This window comes from Ictidomys tridecemlineatus, chromosome 1, assembly GCF_052094955.1.
Source record: "Ictidomys tridecemlineatus isolate mIctTri1 chromosome 1, mIctTri1.hap1, whole genome shotgun sequence".
NCBI lineage: Eukaryota > Metazoa > Chordata > Mammalia > Rodentia > Sciuridae > Ictidomys > Ictidomys tridecemlineatus.
In genome coordinates, this window is record NC_135477.1 from 104093877 (window position 1) to 104116592 (window position 22716).

Here is a 22716-nt window from a genome sequence, read left to right on the forward strand (position 1 = left end):
GACGTATGAAGAAATCATACTATATCAAGACAACCAAATAGGGCCATTTTTTTTTTTCTTTCTCACAAAACAAGAAGTCAGAATGTAGACAGGCCAAAAAGTTGATGTAGCTCCTCCAGTGCCATCAAGGACTGGGGTACCTTCTACCTTTTTGTTTCATCGGCATTAGCTTGGATCGGTTGCCTTCATTCTCTCAAAATGTTTGTTTCATCTCGAGGCCGAAAGAAAAGAAATTTTCAGAAGATAAAATATTCATTCCAGGCAAGTCTTTTTTTTTCCTTCAGCTATATGATAACTTTTATGGGAGCCCTCTTCAGTAGACATAAATACAGATATTTTGGGCCAGAAATGGATCACCAGAAAGTCCAGGCAGTGTATGTTACATGCCTGTGTGTTTTACCACACTATTTATTGACATATAGTTTATATACAAAAAAGTTATGTATATAAATTGTACATTTTAATGAGTTTTGACATGTATACATCTATAAAATCATTATCATAATTAAGATACCAAATATTTTAGGAAGTGAATATATTTAAATGGGAAATTTATCACCTGAATTAATTAAGGCTTTTTAACAAAACAGAATTGGGAAAAAATAGCATCTGCCATAATTTTTATATTATAAATTCTCTAAAGGGTGCTCCTCCAAGTGGTTTTCCTCCTTCATCTTGGTGGACTCCAGGAGAACTTTAGGGATAGAGAGGGTAGGAGCATGCCTTGGGATTGTTTCTGGGCTGTGTCTGCCTTGGCAGGCAGTGTGACTATGACTTTTAGAGTCAAATCAAGGTTCAAACCCAGGTCCCATTACTGATCTTGAGCAATTCTGTTAAATCAAACTTTCCTTATTACCAACTACATGAGAGCCATTCTGACATTCCCTGAGCATATAGCCGTAGAAAGGGTGAACAGAGCTTACTGTCTTGTGATGGCTGAGCCTTTCCCATACAAAGGAATTGTGGCAAAGATAACTTTAGTTCTTAAAACATGTAAATGTTAGTTTTATGGGAATCATTCAGACGCTGTCCTACATTTGGCTTCATTTTACTAATGCTGAAATTTGGGAGCTTGGATCTCTCCACTAGAAGGTTTGTTTGATTTTGGATTAATCCCAGGAGTTCTGGGCTTTTTTTGGAGCTAATTAAGGCCAACTATCTTCTTTCTCCCTCTACTATGACCGTAAGCCTCATTGGGTTAAGAGCACATGAACTAGTTTCTTTCCTCTGGGAAAAGAGAGTTCTCAAGTATCTTCTTGGAATCTGAGAAATTCCTTGCCATTGAAAATCCTTCTATTTTGAAGTCATTCAATTGCTGGAGCATATCCGCCCCACCCCTTCCCAGCTTACTCCTCTGGGAATGATCCTGGCACTGGGGAGACATCAGAGCTGCCCAGAGATGGAACTAATCCTAGACCATGGGGACCCTGATTCTTGACCACAAGCACCTTGATTTCTCCCAGGGGTATGAGGAATGCTGTGGAAGTTAACCATTCTTGAAATTTCTTTTGCTTTTGGATAATATCAAAAGTATATCAGTATATTATAATGATTATCTTTTATTAACTATTGAGATCCAGGCACTGTGTATTTTTATAATTACTTTATAATTATTTAGTTATCAATTCTTTTCATTATTTTGTAAATAGTTTATAAATAATTGTTTTGTTAATATATAACTAAGTGTTGATTAATTTTTATTACTTTATAATTATTCCCAGTTTTACACAACAGAAACTGAGGCTGCAGAAGGATGAACTTTCTGCTCAAGGTCACTCAGCTCACAATGGGTGGAGCTGGAATTCACACCCAGCCCTGTCTAACTTCAAACTCTACTTTCTTAACCACGGGAGCTATACTGTGGCTGCTTTTGGATTTGCTTCTTCTTGGGAAATATTTATTTCAGCCGTCTTTGGAAACAGTTTTGTGGAAATCCCAAATGCCATATGGTCAACTCTATTTCCCTTTTAAAACTCACAATTCAGTGATGTGTTCAGGAAAAATGGCTGTCTTTGCCAGGCTCTTGGATTTTCAGGCTCTATGCTGGCTATATTGCTTTTCGGGTTGGCCTCCTATGAAGCAGCCAGTTCTCAGAGCTTGAGGCATGCTGTGCCCTGGTAAAAACAGGAGCAGGGCTCACAAATGACACTTGCCTCTGCAAGACTGCCTTCCTCATGACTCTGAAGTCTGTCCCTTTTCTCTGTTCAGTGTTAGTTGTGTCTGAAATGTGGTTGGATGGGCATTTGCAGTGAATCCCTCTGAACTTTTAAGAAGGTTGAGGGGTAAAGAAAGAATGGAGGAAAGGCAAAAAAAAGACACTCTATGCATATCCAAATGTATGTGGAAGGCATTCCTGCTGAACTTTCCCTTAATGTACTCCTGGTCCCAAAGTGGTTTCTCCTAACTCTACATATTTCAGACATAGTTATACTCAAAATTAGTCTAATATTCAAATTTAACTGAGTGGTATGTATTTTATCCGGCAGCCTTAGGCAATGTATTTATTACTATCATGAGTAATTGGATCTTGGTTTTTATTCTTCATCTATGAAATAACATAAGATGTTCAATTCCTCTCCACATGTAGTATAAGGATGAAGAATGTCCAAACCTTATTTTTGAAGAAACAGCTCAATACTGCCTTTTTCCTAATTCCTTTTCCTCAAGTAAAAAGTAATATCTTCTGACTCTTCTAGTCTGTTCATTATTTTGTTTGAGATCTTGAATTATAGCTCTGTTAGCATTTCTCAAAGAGAAGGATCCCAGAACGAGAAGCTTCAAAGCTTCAGTAATGAAGGTAGGTGTGTGTGTGTGTGTGTTTGTGTGTGTGTGTGTGTGTGTGTGTGTGTGTGTGTGTGTGTGTGTTGGTACAGATAGAACTCTGAGCTACACACATGCTAGGCCAGTGCTCCTCCGGTGAATTATATCTCCAGATGTAATTACCTAGGCTGTCTTCATATTTTTGAAACTCCTGCCTCAGCTTCCCCAGTAGCTGGGATTACAGGTATGTGCTACCATGCCTGGTGCAGTTCTCTTCCTTTTAATTATTTCAAATCACTAATGTTCCATAGCAGTTAAAATGGCTTGAGGTCTGTCCACATGGGGGTTACACATCATTTCGAGGAGCTGAGGTGGTCCTAAGTAAGCTAGTTCTATAAGGAGACAGAATATGAACTGAGAGAGGGTTCTGGAATGATGAGGCACGCAGAACCTCAGTATTGGGGTTGGTATTGTGTGGCTTGTCTCTGCTAGATTTTTTACTTACATGAATCTTTATTCAAAGGTGGTCTTGAGGTTTTTTTTTTTTTTTTGGTACTTCTGTGCTCTAATATTATCTCATATAAAAATTGGAGCTATATTAATTTGTAAAGTGGTGTCTAAGAGTTTTATATTCTTTTCTAACCTATGAGGGTGAGTTTTATATTCTTTTCTAACCTATGAGGGTGGTATTAATAATTTGAAAACTTCCAATTCCCTGCAAAGTTTCAATGATTTGTACATAAATGCTAAAAGGCTCTGGAAAATATTCTGGAAATGGTCTTTGACAAAGCTCTAAATTATTTTTATTATCATTGATTTAATCAGTTTATCTATATCTTCTTTATTTGGTTTTTGAAAATGTATTTTTTTCTATAAGCTTATCATTTAAATTGAGACACTAAGATTATTTTTATAAAATTGGAGTCTTTCATTCTAATATCTTGTAATTTTTTCATATCTTGTAATTTTTAACAATTGGAAAAATGCTGTGTTGATTACTCTCCTTATATAGTGCCAATTTTCTCTAAATCTCATTTTTAATTGTTATGCTTTATTAATGTAAATTTGTTTATTTTTTGATTTATTAAAAATATGTTACCTTTAATTACTCTTTTTACTTTCTTTAAGTTTACATTATCCTGTAGTTTATTGAAGTTGTATCCATAGTCCATATTTTTTATTATTTGTTGATCAGTAATGAGAGACTATTTGTTCCCAACAATAGTTTTAACCATCTCTTATAATTTGAAAAAATTAAATAAGATGTTATTTTTTTAAATTATCTTTAGAGAATTAAAAGTAAGAAAATAAAGACATAATCTAAGTATCAGATTTAACAAATTTTAACCTTTTATAGCATTTTCTTTCTTTCTTGCCTCTTTTATGCATATAAAATGTCATCATACTACATATGCAATTTATATTTCTTAGCTTTTCAGTTAATATATTAGTGCCAGAAATTTCAAATCTATATCACCATTTTTGATAGCTGTATGGATACATTGTTAAATGCTTGAATATACAATGATTTTTAAATTAAAAAAAAATTTGTTTCATGTAAAAATTTTATGTATTTATGGAGTACCATGTAATGTTTTTATATATGTTCACATTGTGTAATTTTCAAATCAGGGTAAACTTATGTGTCTCCTCAAACTTTTACCATTAATTTATGTGATATACCATAATTTATGTAAACTACCCTTTATTGATGAACAAATATTAAAGCAGTTCCTGTTTTATGTTATGTATTTAATATAAAATGAGGGCATAAGTAATTTATAAGGTAGTTACCTAAAAAATGTTTTATTGGAAATGATTGTGTGTGCCTCCTCTTGTGGCAACCTTATGATTTATTTAGTGTGTACTCTAAATACAGAATTGTTTGGGGGTCACTGGAGATGGGCATGTTAATTTTCATAAGTTTATTGGGCTTCCTTCCAAATTGGTTATGTCATTTACACTTTCACCAGCATGTGTGAGAGAATTCCACACCTTCCAGCACCTCTAGCTATCAATAATGTTGTAGTCATCACCAGCCTGATAGCCTCATTATAGTTTTAATTTTTATTTCTTTAATTATTGGTGAGATTAAAGTTTTGATACATTTATTGACTAGTTAACATATACTAATATGATTTATATGTAAACATATGTAAATATTTAGTTCATTTAAACAGTACCTGGTACAAAATAAGTGCTAAATGACTACTATTTCTTTATTTCAGTTTTGTTTTCTAAATTGCCTATAATGATCCTTTTCTTCTTTTCTATTGATGTTTATTTTATTTTATTTTTTTGGGGGAATATACCAGGGTTTGAATCCAAAGGCACTCAACCACAGAGCCACATCCTCATTTATTTATTTATTTTTTATGTTTTTGGTTTTGAGACAGGGTCTCACTAAGGTGCATAGGGCCTCACAAAGTTGCTGAGGACTGGCTTTAAACTTGTGATCTTCCTGCCTCAGCCTTTGGAGCTGTACGATCCACCACAACTGGCTTGATGTTTATTTTTAAATTGTCTTTTAAAAGGATATTTGAGTTCACTTTGACCCCAGAGTTAATTAGGAGTATGACATTCTTTCTTGTCTCTTTACTTTTATTCATATAAAATATCATCATACTACAGAGATTTTTCTTATATAAATCGTATTTGATTTCTACCTTAATTTTTTCTTTTTTTTTCTGCTTGGATGCATATAATATTCATCATTTACCCCTGAAATATTAAAACTTCAAAAGACCTCTTTTCACTAATCTGCCATATTATGAAGTCTTTTTATTCTAACATTTTATAATTTTCTTATATCTTCTGTTACTGCTTCTGTCTCATTTTCTTCTGGTATTGTCTGGCATACTATTTAATGACATTGGATTTTTATTATTTGTATAATATACTTGTATCATTCTTTTTCTCATCTTTAAATCTTTGCTCTTTTTTCTCTGCATTCTGAAAGAAACTTTTAAGTTTATTCTTCATGCCACTAATTTCATTTTCTGCAGGGTCAATTCTATCTTTACTGCCTCCATTCTAGATTAGAGTTATAATACTTTACTTTTTGTCTCTTTACCTTCCCCTTTTATATTTGCTATCTTTTACTCAAGCGAACTTCTTTTTAGTAAGTAAAGCCTCATTTTATCTTTTATAGTGCATGTTTTCATAATTTTATGGGAACATGAGACACATGATTCTACTATTTACCTCTATTTCCTATATAGTGAGTAACTTTTAAGTTTTCCTATTCAAAATCTTGAATGGTGCATTGTTTTTTATACCATAGAATGTTTTCAAAGCCCCATCTCCAGTATTTTTTAGAGGGAGCAGTGGACTACCCTTTGGGTAGTTTAGACTTGTGCTTTCTTCTGTGGAGCTTGACTCTAGTTGATTATCAAAAATGTTCTCAGTTCACAGATTTGCCTCCCACAGCCTGTGGGGAGAAAGAAGGAAGGTGGACACCTGGGTACACCAACAGTGGAATGTTGGCTGTGTGGGTTTTCTCACCATATTAGGTGAAGCTGCTTTGCAGGTGTCGGGTTTCTAAGTCCAGTTTTGTCTACTGCCTCTTCCTTAACCAGCTTGCCTCAGGCCTTACACAACCTGCAGCTGACCCCAGCTGCCTTCACAACTGCACTCTTACTGCATCCTATGACCTGTACGAATTCAGGAACTTCAAAAAACACTCCCTCCAAATACTAGAGCTCAGCCTGAGCAAAACAAAGCCAAAGGGGCATATTTTCACTCTGTGTCTTAGCGCCTCTAACCATAGCATCTTATCCTTCCAAATAGGAAACTATGTCCTGGAGAATATGAGAGTTGTGCCTTAGTGATTGGTTTTATTTGCTTTTTATCTGATTTACTTTACTTATAGCTGAAACTTTTCTTAGTTTTTGTGTGTGGAGGTTGTATGCTTAGCTTATAAATTCAAAGGTGTTTTTCACTTGTCTTTTAGTACTACTGAACATTTCAGTGGAAATCTGAGAGTAAAGGATGTGAGACTCCTGTGCTCTGATTTATATTTCCAGTTCTTTTAACATTAGCCTGTTGACCATAACAGATTTTCATAGAATAGCTGATGACTGAATGAAGGATAGACATCATTCTGAATTGAAGGGATACTAGTTGTTTTATGTGACTTTAATATTTTTCTTGCATATGGGATTTCTTCATATTTCTATGCTAGGTACTTCAAATGCAAATACTGATAATAAGGTCTGCAACAGAAAAAAAAATTGGACTACTCTTGAAATAAGATCAAATATTTATTACTTAATTCATAAAATAAATTTTGTCTGCAATCCTCAGAGACACAGTAGACATAAGGATGAATAAGGAATGGCCTCTAACCTCTACAAGGAGTATCATATGATAATAATATATTATATGATATAGTGGCAGTAACTACTTCCTCCCCCCACACCCCAGGTCAAACATAAGAACTTTTTCTTGAAAATGGAAGCATTCAGGATAATGAAATGTTTTTCTTTTTCTTTTTTTTTCTTTCTGGCAATGGAAATCTTGTTGATTCAAGCAATTCAATGAAAGAATTATTTTACTAGGGGCTTATAAGAGATTGGGAGAAAGATTGGGAGAATGTTTATCTCACTAATCCTGGGGTAATTGAGGAAGAATTTCCTCTCTTCTGTGATGCCTAGACTTACTGGAGTCAGAGAAGTTAAATTTGACTGAATTTACATGTTAAGTATATTTTTCCTAAATACATATGATTTTTCACTTTGTTAATAATTGGCATCAATGTGCAATCACATATTTATTTTAAGTACTATTATAGTATTCCTATCCACATATAGAATGGGAGACAGAATATAGCTTCACTTTCAGAAGAAGACACATTTTATTTCTGAACTTTCTAAATTCTAGTCACTGTATGCCACTAATTGAAAATATTTTGCTCAACAGAAATAAAGATTATCTTTATTCAGCGGCAGGCATGTGAATCTTATCAAATATATAAATATAAAATGGATTATCAAATGTAAAAATGGATTTTGTCTGCCTACCCTTATTTAAGCCTCCTTTTGGTAAAATTGCCCTAACTTATTTTTGTTCCATTTTGTCTTCTAGGACTATCAAATGAGGTACTCCTTGCCCAATGCATTGACCACGTGGATCAAGCTATATCCATGAGACTTCCGTGTTTTCCTGAGAATTGCTTACCTCATAAAACTGTTGAAGGATTAAGTGAGTTAATGCTTGCAAAGTCTTTAGAAGCATTACTAACACAGGTTAAGTGGTACATAGTGTGGGCTTTCATCATTTTCAATCAGAGCGACACAGAAAAATATTAAAGTCACATAAAACAACTAGTATCCCTTCAATTCAGAATGATGTCCATCCTTCATTCAATCATCAGCTATTCTAAGATGCTTAGAATGATTAGAGTTGGAAACTTCTGGCCCCACTGTCCTAAGACACTCTCTTTGTTCCTCTACACTGCTCCAAAAGGCAGCCCAATTCTTATTCTTCTCACAGTCTAATTATGAAGCATTTCCTAAAGTTCTATGAATTATCTCATATCTTTCCAATAAATTCATTCAGTAAATGATTTAACTCTCTGTTTCTTACAATCCAAGAATCTTGGTGGATAAAGAGAAGACATTAGTAAAGCTACAAACATTGCAGTTAAGTAATATTCCTCCCAAATTGCATTTATGTTTTACTTTGTAGTGTGTTCTCTTACTCCTTCTAAATATGGTACTCTTTCATTCTGGGAAAGTATATCAAGCAAAATAATAAGAACATACTAGGATCTTGTGAAAGAAAAGATTGGAACAAGAGAAAGTATGGAAATAAGTAGTTATCCGCTCAGTAGCACCATTATCAACACCAAAGTCACATATGCCAGATGCTGTGTTTGGAAATTCACAGATACTATTTCCAACTATTATATTAGGTTTTTACATAATATTAAACCCATTTTAGAGATGGAAGAGCTGAATGTTAGAGGCTTGCTTAGTAGTTAGAAGCTAACTGGATATCTAGCACTAGTCTTCTCACTACAGAACCTGTACTCTCTAAAATGACTTGCCTGAATTTTTTTAAATTGTGAAATTTTTAAAAATTGTTTTTATGCTTGCATGGAATATTAAGTTGAAAACTTAATATTTATTTATTAATTTTATTGGTATTTATTTATTTATTATATTTTAATATTTATTGGTATTTATTCATTTCTTCATTAAGTATTTGTTGAATGACTGTATGGGTAATTAAGGTGTCATGAGTCTGTGTAGTCTTGTAGTCTTTCCTAGCCTTGAGGGATATGTCTTAAGAAGTAGCAATGGAAAAGTACATGCAGAAGATTAAATTAAATCTAAAATATGTCTCAAAGACAATAACAGTAACTACTCCTTATTTTATCCCAGGTAATCCACTTGCAATTTATTTCAATAGATGACAAAAATCAACTTATTTCTTCCTTGTGCCTCTATCTTCAATCAATTCTATTATTCTAACATACATTCATACTGTGGTATGTTTAGGAAACTTTCTAAGTTCTAGAAAATTTTAGTTCACTTATTTTAGGATCTTGCTATGCAGCAAGAATGTGAAGGGTATCATTTGCTAAAGAGAAAGTGGCTAGAGTCCTAAGTATGCCAGTACTGCTATTAAGGTTTTAGACACACCTGCATAGGACTAGAGGTGAGTAGCCACAACCCCAGGGAGCTAGAATGCAATGATTATGCAGAAACTTTTACAATATCTACAGTCTAAGCTGACAATCACTTACCCTGACCTTTTTTTAGCACCAACAAAGGGATCTTGCAAGAACATACAGAAAATTACGTTTTAACCTTTTCCCTCCCTTGATTTCATGTGATATATTATCCCAGTTTAGCAATAGAAGGAAAGAGATTAAACAAGTTGCCCTGTTTACAGCAGAGTTTACTTTGTGCAGAAGAAATTTTCTGTGTGCTCAGAGATACCAATGTTTGCTTTCCATGTAATGGAAAAAAAAAAAAACCCATAAAGGTAATGAGTAGACACTCTAGCAGCTACCAAAGAAGCACAACTCAGCTTTGGTTGTCCCTGGGCAGGAAGGTTCTGCATATTCAGATTCATTATTATTAATTCATTTTATTTTTCAAGACTTGGTCTATGGGAGATTGTAAAATCTATTCAGTGGTGAAAGGGAACATAAGATTTCTGTGGAAAATTAAACTGAAGAAAAGAACAAAATGAGATAGAAAGTATAAATGCCAGAATAAACAATTCAGGACAAAATAGGGTAGGCAGCACACGAGTGTGAGCTTTTGTTATTACTAAGCAGAGTGGCAGATGATTAGAAAGTGGTTAGAGCTGGAACATTCTGACCTCCAGTATCAGTCTCCTAAAGAAGCTTAAAATACAAATAACAAAAAAGCAAACAACCCCGCCCCAAACTCTTTTTTTCATAGCTGGTTTGGACATACTAAAATATCCTGCCTCCTTTTTATTTCTTTTCAAGCATCTTCGTTGTTAGCAGGTAAAGATCAGTTCCCTTATAGAGAAACAAATATGTCTAATTTTATCCTTTCTCATTCTGTTTTAACCTTTTTGCACTCCTTGGGTGATAACTATGAGAAAAATGGAGTTATATGGAAGAGTGTGAGCTCTGTGTGTCCCTAGGGAGAAACAGGCTGAACCAGAAGAGATCCCATAAGCAGCACCAGCTGCCCTTTGGATTGGGGAACAGGAGACTGTAGATCCTCCAAGGTAGGGGTGGCTAAGAAGCCCAGACAGATACTCAGGGAACATTCCCAAACTATAGCATTCCAGGTTAGTGGTTCTAAACAGGGAAGAGCTTATCAAATACAGACTCAAGGGTCCCAAACAAACATTCCAAACTCTCATATCCACGAGAGGATCCTGGAAACCTGCTTTCTTAACATGCAATTCTGAGATCAGGTAGAATTCTGAGCTACCATTCTATGTATTTTTATAGTTGCAGATGGACACAATATCTTTATTTTTATGTGGTTCTGAGGATCGAACCCAGGGCCTCACATGTGCTGGGCAAGTGCTCTACTGCTGAACCCCAACCCCAACCCCCATTCTAAGTCTTTTGTGAAGAATAGCTTCTGACTCCATTGACACAATTAATAGCTTGCCAGGCATGTGAACTAGTACCACTGTGTTCTTGAAAGGTAAGAAGTTTGGGGCAAGTTTCTCAGTACACTCACCTTAATAAAGAGAACCTCTTCCCCCTCAAAATCGCTACCTTCACTTCCCAGGAATCTGAAATTGACATATTTCATTTGCTTTCCCATTTCTGGTTTGGTTTTGTCCTGGACAAATATTAGGCAGCTAGATAAGTGATCTTAGAGATAAATATTGAAGGATAATAATTTCACTCATTGGAGGTTTCAGAGAAATGGAAATCTACCTGCTGAAGTCTCAAAACCTTTTAAAATATTTGTATTTTTCTTGATGATTCAGAAGTCTCATTATAAATGTGGTTTATTTTGCATGATCTACAATATATTAAGAAAGTTATTGTGCAGGCAGATCATTTTTTTCTGTGATTTTTATTTTGTGTTGGGTTATGGCTTTGGTTGGCCGTCAGTGCTGTCTCCTCTTTGAAGGCCAGCTGTCTTCTTGCTCCTGTCAGTGTGTCGCCTGAGGATGCACATCCCTTCATTTAGTTTCTAATCTTTGTGGACTGCAGTACCATAGAGCCAAGCTGCTCAGAACAAGGTCTTAATTAGAATGAACTGGATTCTGGACAGAGGTCTGGCAATCCCTCCTGGGAGTAACTGTTACAGCTTTGGGATCTGAATGCCCTGATGTGTATTCTGCCTGCTTGGAAGGTTTTGTTTACGTGTTTTTATTGTGTTTACCAGCGCACAGTTTGTTACTGAGGACTCTGAGTTAGTAAAGTGGTTAGTTTAGAATATCTGAGGAGTTTTTGTCTTTAGCACTAAATTTGGAGTGAGCATGGGTCCATGTGTGTCAGCATATTCCCGTAGATCATGTTTAAGCTAATGGAAAAAAAAAAAAAAAGGCAGTGCCCAGCTGGAAGAGGGAGCAAATACAAGTCAGAACATTGATTTTATTTTCCTCTCAGGATATCAGCAATACTGGGCCTTGGGTTGCAGCGGGAAGGACTTGACTTTTCCTTCCTGCCATTTTATTTCTCCACCAGAAAATCACTTAGCAGCTGTCATAGTCACACAAACCCTTGGCTGCTTAGTAGCTTAGAAAAATGCAACCCTTTTCTATGTGCGATAATCAGAGCAAAGAAAAGCATCTGCAGGGTTATCTTAAGGAAGCAAAGTAGAACTAATTAATGCCTAATCTCCAAAGAAAGCCGCCACCCCGCTGGCTGCTGTCCCAGGGAAGGCAAGGCATTAGGTGCCACAGAGCAGCTGTACACAGAGACTGAATGCTTGGGTTCAAAAGGAAATGCGTTCCTGTTTTACCTGCTGTCTATAGTAGCCGCTTGAGGGTTCAGGCAGTGCTACTACTTATGGGGGACATATTCAACCAAGCATGTTATAAATCTGTACACCTTTGCAGTCTGTGAGAAGGACTTCATCTTGGATGTCTGCTTTTTGTAGTGAACAACATATAAATACACCTGCCAAAGATGATAATGAACTGTCACCAAGTATTCTTGGCCTCCCCTTTATTTATTTCTTCAAATTTGCCTATTCTCTCCACCATCCTCTTCCAATTATGTTTTTTGTTTTCCTCCTTTGCTCCTTGTCAATTTGGGGCCCTTTCTGAACGTGTATTTTAGTTAGAACACTTGATGCACATTGGCTGGGTGTAAAGAGAGGGAAAACTGTTTTAATGACCATCAGGCTTTCAGTGTCTGCAGTCAGCACAGTTCAGGCTGAGTTAAATAGCATGGTATCCATGGTGAGAGAGGCGGAACGCACCAGGCCTTTGTGCCAAAGGGAGATGAAACACGTGCTGTATATCTGGACGTGTTTAAAGGCAGTGATTTCAAAGTTCTGATCCTGAGTTTATTATTACTAATCAGCTTGCAAGACAGAATAAAACATACAAAAGCAAATGGCAAAGTGGGATGAAGCTCCAAAAGACTTAAAATTAAAGCCAGATAGAAATGGGTTAGAATAAAAAGATGCTTAGTAATTCATATTTAATTTAATGTCAGTGACTTTAAAAAATAAGCAGTTATTTCAGCTTTTAAGGGACAAGTTTTATATCCTACTAAGACCTTAGATAATGATTCACAATGAAAGAATTATAATGTGCCAGCTCTTACATATTTGAATTGTTGTATTAGCAATGTTCTAAGAGAAAAAAGTTTGGAGTATTTGCAAAAGATTCGTTTTGTTTTTCCTATAATGAGTCAATCTATAGCTTTTAATTTTTTTTTAGTTGCAAATACCTTTATTTATTTTCCTGTGATTCTGGGGATTGAACCCAGTGCTTCACATGTGCTAGATAAGTGCTCTACCACTGATTTACAACCCTGACCCCTATGGCTTTTTAATTTTGATGTCAGGTTTACTAGGAAAAATTATTACCTGTTAGTACTGTTAAGATTTTCTCATCTGTGGGTATGATTCAATGCATTTATTGGTGGGAGAAGACTTGAACTTCTCTTGGAACTTCCCTTCTTTAATAAAAGTAATTATAGCTCTTTATGGAGAGAAATTGTTTTGATAATCTATCATCAATTTATCTAGGGATTAAATATTGATCTTTGTCTCATAGCTGCCATATACCATTTTAACTTGTATTATTCCAGATTTGTTTTTCATGGAGTAGTATTTACAGATGATAAAAAGTTATATGGAACATAAAAGAAGAAAACACTGAAGAACCATTCAAAATACGTAAGACATCTGTTTTCATCATTCATAGATTGATTGTATAGCACCTCTTATGATGTGGATATGAAGTATTCCTCAAAAGAACTGCAGGGATAGTCAGAGGTGAAATGATTAGATTATGAAAGCTGTAACCTAATCAGTCCATCCTAGTTTGAATGGACTGACTGGGTGGTCACTGTAGGCATAGCTGGAGGAGATGGGTCCCTGGGGGTATACCCTGGAAGGGTGCATCTTCCCTGAACCCTTTTCCTGTCTTTTCCTCTCTTTGCTTCCTGAATTCCATGAAATGAGCAGTTTTCCTCTGCTCTTAGCCATGCTGTGCTGCCTCACCTTGGGCCCACAGCAACAGAGTCGGCCATCTATGGACTGAGGACTCTGAAACCATGATGTTCAACTAAACTTTTCCTCCTCTAAGCTGCTCTTGTCAGGTATTTTGGTCACAGTGGCAAAAAATGACTAATATAGTACCTTCAACTCATTTACAATTTTCTTATGATTATTAGGTGAATGTGGTGTTATGAAGTCTGATACAGACCAGGCATGGAGAATATAGTTTGCTCAATAAGGAGGTCAGGAGTCTGAATAATGTGTTCTGATTTTGACATCACCTTTAGTTCTATGAACTTGAAAAATTATTCAAATTCTCTGTGCCTTATTTTCTTCTTTTACAAAGAGGATATAATGGGGCTTTCCTCATAGAATTGTTGAAAAACTATACACAATCAATTAAAACCCAGAGTTCAGTGCCTGGTGAATGGTTAAGTTGTAACACATGTCTATAATGACTGGTTAGGGTGTTCCAACTGCAAAAAAGGCCATAATTTCTGCACAAATTCTGACAAACTGAAGACACTTCCAAAACAGAGAAGTCCATTGTCTCTGAAAGAGGCCTACGTGGGATATCAAAATTAGCTAGATTAAACACAATAAACAAAGCAAAGCAATAAATTTCACTTCGTCGGTACATGATAAATATTTGCTTTATTAATGAGAATTGGATTTTAGGCATTAGGAACTCATAGACTCAAAAGCCTTCTGAATTGAGTGTGGAAATTTAAGTAAATGTCACCTTCTCTAACTGTCCCACTCAGTGTTTTAATCTCGTCTACCATGTTTCCATGAATAACAATTATACTATACTTGAGCCTTTCCAGTGATGCAAGAAGAGTCAATTCTGATGAACAGAAAGATGTCTCAGGCTGGGCTAAAATCTGCTTCTCTTTCTCTCACCCTTCTTTCCCTCTCTTTTGTGGCTTCTCTGTATGTTAGTGGCTTACCTATTTGAATATAGCTACTTTTGAGTATTTTCATTCTCTTCCCTTTCCAAACACAAAACCTCAATTCTTTCAAACTCTCTCAAACAACAGTATTTCAAGTCCTCTTATGTTGCAACCCATGAACTTTGGAACTGAACATATTTCAGTTAGAAATTGCATTTAGCTGCAACAGGAACCAACAAACTAGTGGCCTAAAAAGACAGAGGTTTATTTTTCTCTCTTAATAAAAAGAAATATTTCATATTGCTGTGGCAGGCCAGAGACAATGTGATAACTCAGTAAATTTATCAGGGACCCAGGATTTTTGAAGTCTTCTCAGCCATCCTGAAGGTGTGATTCTTATCCTCATGTGATACAGGTGACCATTATAGCCATGTATTCCTGTTCCAGGCAGGAAAAAGATGGTGTGGGCAGAGAGCAACAGGGACAACCTCTGGGGTTTCCCTCCTCCTCCAAGGAGCTCTTCTGGACACCTTAGCAGAAACTCTTCCTTACCTTTGGCCATAATCAAATTACCTGCTCAACCATAATGGACGATTTTTAAGCAAGGTGTTATTTCTTCTCTGAATAAAAATAAAAATGTTTTTTGGTAAAAGCAACAACAACAACAACTAGTAGTATGATAGATATAAGGTGGACAGAGATAGTCTGCATTAGACTGTCCTTTTAAGCTACCCCCTTTTAAAATGGAGTCTCCCTACTTTACCAACAGTCTAAATTTGGGATATCCCTGAAGAGTAAAGTAGGAATACAACTGTCTCCAAAAACTCAACTTCTAGAAAATGTTACCAACTAATTAAAAGATCACAGGCAAAAGTACAAAGCTGTCATTTCTTGGGCAAAGCTTTACTTAACCAACTCATTTTATCTGAGAGTCAATAATCTTAATGCTTATCAAGGCTTCCCACCTGTTGAAAGTTGAAAGCCTGCTTTTGCCAGGATTGTTTTTTTATTCTGTGTTGTTACTTAGATATTAATGTAGTAAACCCATAAGCCAGTCTCCAATTAAGCGGATTTCTTCATAAGGACGAGACTTAGTAAAATGCATAAGAATAAGTGGCATAGTTGTAAATTTTGTGAAGATATTAGTCAGTGAATGAGAGTCTATGATTTATGTGTTAGTGCCATTTATATTTCAAGAAATTATTCAAGAGTGCAGAGTCTTGCTGGGATGGATGATGCCTAGTAACTTCTCATAACCACTTTGCTATTAACTTCTCTTTCTCTTTCTTTCGCAAAGAATCCCAGATTTCACTGGAAGGATAAGGCTCCCCACCTCCCAACCTTTTACCCCACAAAAATATCATAGTAGTACCCTTTAGGAATAACTATTAGTAAAACCAAAGAATATGCATGCCTACTCTACAAAGAGTTCTGGCAATTTGTGCCTGGTCTCTGAAAAGGAAAGGAGGTGAGATAAGAAGAGCAACTGGTACATAACAGATATCAACCAGTCCAAACATCTGGCCACAGTGAAGCCTGGACCTAGCTAGCTGTAGTGTAACTGATAGCCAGATATCAGTGAAAGGAACAAATCAGGGCCTTCTTGCCTAAGTCTCATGAATACAGAAATGTGATTAACTATCTTTATCCCTACTGCCCACCAAAAAAACCCAAAAAACAAAAAACAAAACAAAAAAAAAACAAACAAAAAAACCTAGAGAAGAGACTCAGGGGATTGTTTCCCTGGGCTCTTTAGAAAAGGAATTGTCTCAGCACTTACTGCTGACAATTATGACTGAGCGCAGTGGTGCCTGCCTATAATCCCAGCAATGCAGGAGGCTGAGGCAAGATGATTGCAAGTCCAAGTCCAATGTCAGCATCTTAGCAAGGCCTTAAGCAACTTATTGTCTCAAAATTAAAAAAATTAAAAATAAAAGGGGGGTTGGGGATGTGGCTTGGTGGTAAAGTGCTTCTGGATTGAATCCCAAGTACTGGGGGGAAAAGTAGTAATGATTAACATCACTTCTAAGGGCAGCTTAACAAATTTGACAAATATCCTTTCTGCTGTTATTTCTCCATTTTCACGTTCATGCTAAAGTTGAAACCCTATAAACTCTTAACTACCTAGTTTCCCAAATACCTACGTTTCTGATATAGAATAGGATGGAATTTAAGATCACAGTCCAGGAACTGGGGGTGCACACAGTTTATCTTATTGACTCTGATAAAATTTTATCCAACAGTCACTAAAGGTTTCTCTTGGACAGTTTTCCATCAGCCCAAAGAAGAAGAAGCAAAAATATGGTACAAAATATGGTTACTGATTTCCTAAAGGTATGGTAACTTTGGTAATGGGAGGAGGAAAAAATATATAAGAATGTGTTTTGCTTTTGCATTATAATCATAAAGCCATGTTTTCTATGAGTTCCAGTTGCCACCATTCATTCACATAGTATTGTACCATATGCTTCACATTATGCTAAGTTCTAAAGACTCATGGTTCTATGAGAAACTGTTCCTGCTCTCATAAAGCTTATGTTTAAGTGACTACAAACAACTTACGTTAACATCAAATTTTAGAATTCTTCAAGCGCACCAACTATGCATAACAAAATCTCAAAGGAGTTAAAGTATGCATTGAGTGTTCCATTTTAAAAGTGAAGACATCGAGGCTCACAGCAGTTAAGCAACTAGCCAGAATGCAAAAAAAGTAATAACAGAGTTAGATGTCAATTCTTTGTAAGTTCACATCTTACAGAGATGTGATGAGTTATTTATATATGAAATTTTATTATAAGAACATTAGGTAAAGTTTGATGTCTGTATTTTGACATCTTTCATGATAATAATGTTCTGACCTAGATTCCTGAAATACAGGTAGTTCATCCAGGTTGATTCATACATTGCAGATCTGAACTATTGATAAAATGAGATAGAAAAAATTGGTAATTGAAATTGTTACTTGTTGAATTCCTCTAATGCTAAAGAATGTCAAGAGTCTGACACTTAAGGATTGGTTTCTATCATTTGCCAACTGTTAAAGACTTACTAAAGACATAAGGGCTATTAGGAAGTGTATATTGAGAAACATCCATTCATATTTAAATGATTACTTGAGAAAATGAAATTTTGTCTCCCAGGTTCCAAAGAAATAACATAACCTTTTTTTTCTTTTTAAAATAACCAAAAATAGAGACATTTCTCCTCCTCCTCCTCCTCCTTCTCCTCCTCCTCCTTCTTCTCCTCCTCCTTCTTCTTCTAAATCTTTTTTTTCCACACAACTTTTGAGTTCTGATCCTAAAGAAAAATAAAGTGTTATTTTTCTTTGCATAGCCTGTTAAAAGAGAGTTTAATCTATCCAGGACTAACACAGAAATATAGATTTGGTCAGGAAATGATTCACACTTGTTTCTTGTTTTAGTTGGCTTTTTTTTTTTCACTGCTATGATCAAAAGACTTGACAAGAACAATTAGAGGAGGAGAGGTTTATTTGGGGGCTCATGGTTTCAGAGGGCTCAGTCCATAGATGGCTGACTTCATTGCTCTGAGACTGAAGTGAGGCAGAACATGATGAAGGGGTGTGGTAGAGGGTAGCTGCTCAGGACTTGAAACGAGGAAGCAGAGAGAGAGAGAGCTCTGCTTCTGTATATTAGCCTCTACATTTATACATTCATAATTAGAATGCCTGCACTCTTCTTTTATGAGCAAGTGTTGTGACAAATTTGTCAAAATATATATAGCAAAGGCATACCCTACCTTCCTAGAGTTAACATCCAGTTATTACTTATCAGTGGATTAATACATTGATTAGGGCAAAATTCTCATAACCCAATCATTTCACCTCTGAACTTTCTTGCATTGTCTCACACATGAGCTACATGAGCTTTTGGGGGACACTTCACACACAAACCATAACATTTCTCTTCAAAGTAAGTGGTTATCCAACCTGGCACATACCAACATCACCTGGGGAGCTTGTAAAATAAGGTACCCCAGAACCACAGTGTCCCTAAGGGTGGGACCAAGGCATCAGCACTATATAAAAATACCCCTAGGTGATTCTAATGTGCATCTTGGGTTGAGGATTGCTAGAAACTCCTATTGGAAAGCAAGGCAACTAAATTAATTGTTACTAAAGAGTGAATAGCTTCTAATTTTCACATTTCCCAAATTAGAACCTAGTGGAGAATCTGGTCAGCGTGTCGAAGCTTCTCTCATCCAGCTGGACAACTGGTCTGCTTATGTGGGCCTACCTTTGAATTCAGCTTCCTAAAGCCAAATGTGGCTTTAGGAATGTCTGTCTTTCAGAAGACTATTTGTAAAACTGAAATTTGTAAGAATATAAATATATTTTGATTGCCCAGACCTTTGATTGTACATCTATCTTCATGCCTTTAGAAATGGAGCTATGCCATGACAGTGAGAATAAAATAGACCCTCCCAAATCATGTGCATATTAGACCACTTAAAGTGCTATTTCTTTTTAAAGATATTTTAAGGGTATTATTTAAAAGGTATTTTTGATCTAATACAGAAGTGGCTGAATATCAAATTATCCATATATTGCTCAGATTTTCTAGATACATAGAGTGTATCTTCCTAGCCATTAATTTTTTCTGTATATTAACCTTACATTTATACACTTATAATTAGAATGCCTATACTCTTCTTTTATGGGCAAGTGTTGTGACAAACATTTGTCAAATCCTCCTGTAATAAAGTGTGTGCACAATGGGGTCAAATAAAACAGACTTTGTATCCTGATTTGGCTTCCTACTAGCTGTGTGACTTTGGGAAAATAGTTAATCTCTGAGACTTATTTTTCTTATTTATAAAATAGTTACTGGTTCTTTTTTCTTAATTATTATTTTTTTATTTATATATGACAGTGGAATGCATTCCAATTTTTATTACACATATAGAGTAGATTTTTGCATATCTCTGTTTGTATACAAAGTATATTCACACCAATTCATGTCTTCATACATGTACTTTGGATAATAATGTCCATCACATTCCACCATCATTTCTAACCCTGTGCCCCCCTCCCTTCCCCTCCCACCCCTCTGCCCTATCTAGAGTTCCTCTATTCCTCCCATGCTCCTCCTCCCTACCTGACTATGAATCAGCCTCCTTATATCAGAGAAAACATTTGGCATTTGGTTTTGGGGGGAATTGGCTAACTTCACTTAGCATTATTTTCTCTAACTCCTTCCATTTCCTGCAAATGCTATGATTTTATTCCCATTTATTGCTGAATAATATTCCATTGTGTATACATGCCACATTTTTTTTTATCCATTCATCTACTGAAGGGCATCTAGGTTGGTTTCACAGTTTACTATTGTGAATTGAGCTGCTATAAACATTGATGTGGCTGTGTCCCTGTAGTATGCTGTTTCTAAGTCCTTTAGGTATAGACCTAGGAGAGGGATAGTTGATTGTGGAGTTTATAAAAGAATCGTATGGCATAGTACCGATAACATAAGCACTAAATATTGTTATTGGTTATTTCTTTTATTGTTATTCAATTCTTTGAACAAAAAGCATAGAAGAAAAATGAATAATTCCTTTAGAGATTAAGAATTATTTAATGGAAAAAAGTTGCCTTTGCCTCTATTGAAACTATTTGAAATGTAATAATTTGAGCATCTGAAATCTAAAATCAAGATGTATGACATAGCATATTTTATTTCAAAGGAATATCACACAATTTCATCTATCTTGGCATATACTTTACCAAAGTCCCTTTTGTCTGTACCCAGAATTTTGTAGGAGAGACTTAGGACCATGCACCTGAGAGAGGAGACAAATTCATGCTCTTTCTGGCAAGTTTTAGGCATTCATTCCTTGGGAATGGGGTGGAGTGGGGTGGGGTAGGATCTGATCAAAGTAAAACATTGCTGCAACTCTCAGTCTTTTTAAAACATGATTTCCAATCCTTTTTTGGATGTTAATATAAGGATTTATTGCTGAATTTATTTAGGGTAATAGACAAACTCCGGGAACAGCATGTACAGATAATCATGATCTTCCAGTTGCTTTACGGAAATGTCCATATGCTGACCTACTTTCATCACCTTTCCAGAGCACAGGGCTTCCTGGTGCTTCTCTCTCTCTCTCTCTCTCTCTCTCTCTCTCTCTCTCTCTCTCTCTCTCTCTCAGTATATCTTGGTGACATTATTATAAGGAGATTTCATATTATCACTCATTTCAGAAACAAAATACAAACAGAAACAATAAAGGGCTTAATCTAAAGATTAAAGCAAATCTCAAGGAGCAGGAATGAAAAGTCCTTTGGTTTCTAATTTTCTTCCCTCCTGGTGGCTTTTATTTTTCTCTTCTCACTGATGCTCGTAGGGCATTGCAATTTACATCTATCTTTGCCATTTCCCTCTCTTATTTAATCCCTTCCTCGTGTGTACTTTTAATATCTATTTGTGTACACAAGAAAAATTGACTACTTAGCTCTTGAGGATGAAAGAAGCTGGCCATGTATGTAAATTTTCATGGAATTTTCTCTGAATTTTGCTCAAACAAAATTCAAAATTTTGTTTGAATTCTTGCCCAGAGCTATGCTGTTAGCTACAAAAGTAGGCATTGATTGACCTATAATAAAAGAAGAGTTTCTGATACCAGGAATATTTTCTTTTGGGAGCAGGTGAGAATTGAAGGCCCTTCTATCATTATGAATTCTCCACTAGAATACTAATTTTTAATCTCTACACGGAGACTGAATTTTATATTCCTATTAACTTTTAGAGTGCATGTCACCTTTTCTCTCTTCTATTAGGCATATTTGTTCAAGTCTTTTCAGTTATTCCACATTAGAATTTTACATGGACCAAAAGTTGCATTTCTTTTGTAGCTTATGTGGCAAGCACCGAATGATTAGGAAACAAAAAGAGTTCATTTTCCTACCCTGAACCAGATGAGTCATATTCTGGGTCAGAATGGGGGTTGGCAGGAGGAAGAAGGAAGGTAAAGAAAACTAAGGGGTAAAAGGAAGATAGGTATCAGGAAGAACTCCAGCCAGGGCTGTTGGACTGAAGTTTATCAATGCTGCTTTATGATATGTGTCAAAACAAATGCAGGAAACAGCTTTTTTCTTCCAAGTTTAGAATGCCCTGGTAACTGATATTTAAGTGAAGGAATGTTACAATTGGAACAGCTGACCTAAAACTATTCCCAAAGCCATCAATTTTATTTATTAAACTTACTGAAGAGAAGAAAAGTTGACAAGAGAAGGCATAGATCATTTATTTATTTGACAAGTTACTCAGAGATCTTTTTCTTGGTAGGGCAGCAATTAAGATGGATTTTATTATGCTCAGCATGTGTGTTTGCCTGCTTCAAAATTGTTTACATATTTACTGGCAGAACTTTAATGAAAATAGAGCAGTCCAAAGGACTTTTATCCCTGTCTATGGAACAGTCTGAAAGTTGCATTTTTAATGGGTGATGACCATAGTTGTTTTTAGGATTCCTGAATGAAGTCATAAAGTCTTAAGAATTTTGAACCCAAAGTTTTGACTCATGTTACAATTTGAGTAACTGCTTTATAAAAAAAGAGCCTGGTCTAATTTTGATCCTGTGGCTTCATTATCACAAGTTTAAGGCTCATTTCCTAGGGATAATATTTATAAGCCCATAATTAAGGCAGTACTTTAGCCTTGAGTTGTGAGCAAAGAGACACATCAAGGCCACTTGAGGGCTTCATTTCTCAACTCAAGAGTCCTGTGCTATAACATTTGTGGTTATTTTATGCTATAAAATAAAGACTTCAGAATCTTCTGCTAAATAGGGCTAAACTTTTTTTTAGCAAGATTTTTGAGAGCCTTGAATGTGCATGTGAGCATTGTGACTAACTGAGAAGGTCGTGACATGCAGTGTGTCCAGATTATTATCAAGCAATATCCATTTTTGTC

General features: G+C 35.7%; 1 long non-coding RNA gene across 3 annotated transcripts in view; it reads left to right on the forward strand.

The window, feature by feature from the left end:
- The window catches only part of LOC110598231 (uncharacterized), a 400762-nt gene that overhangs the window by 230363 nt on the left and 147683 nt on the right, over positions 1 to 22716 (forward strand). For all 3 annotated transcript variants that reach the window (XR_013437201.1, XR_013437199.1, XR_013437204.1), the window contains exon 6: positions 7846 to 7962. This is a non-coding gene — a long non-coding RNA (uncharacterized LOC110598231). The remainder of the gene's footprint in view (positions 1 to 7845; positions 7963 to 22716) is intronic.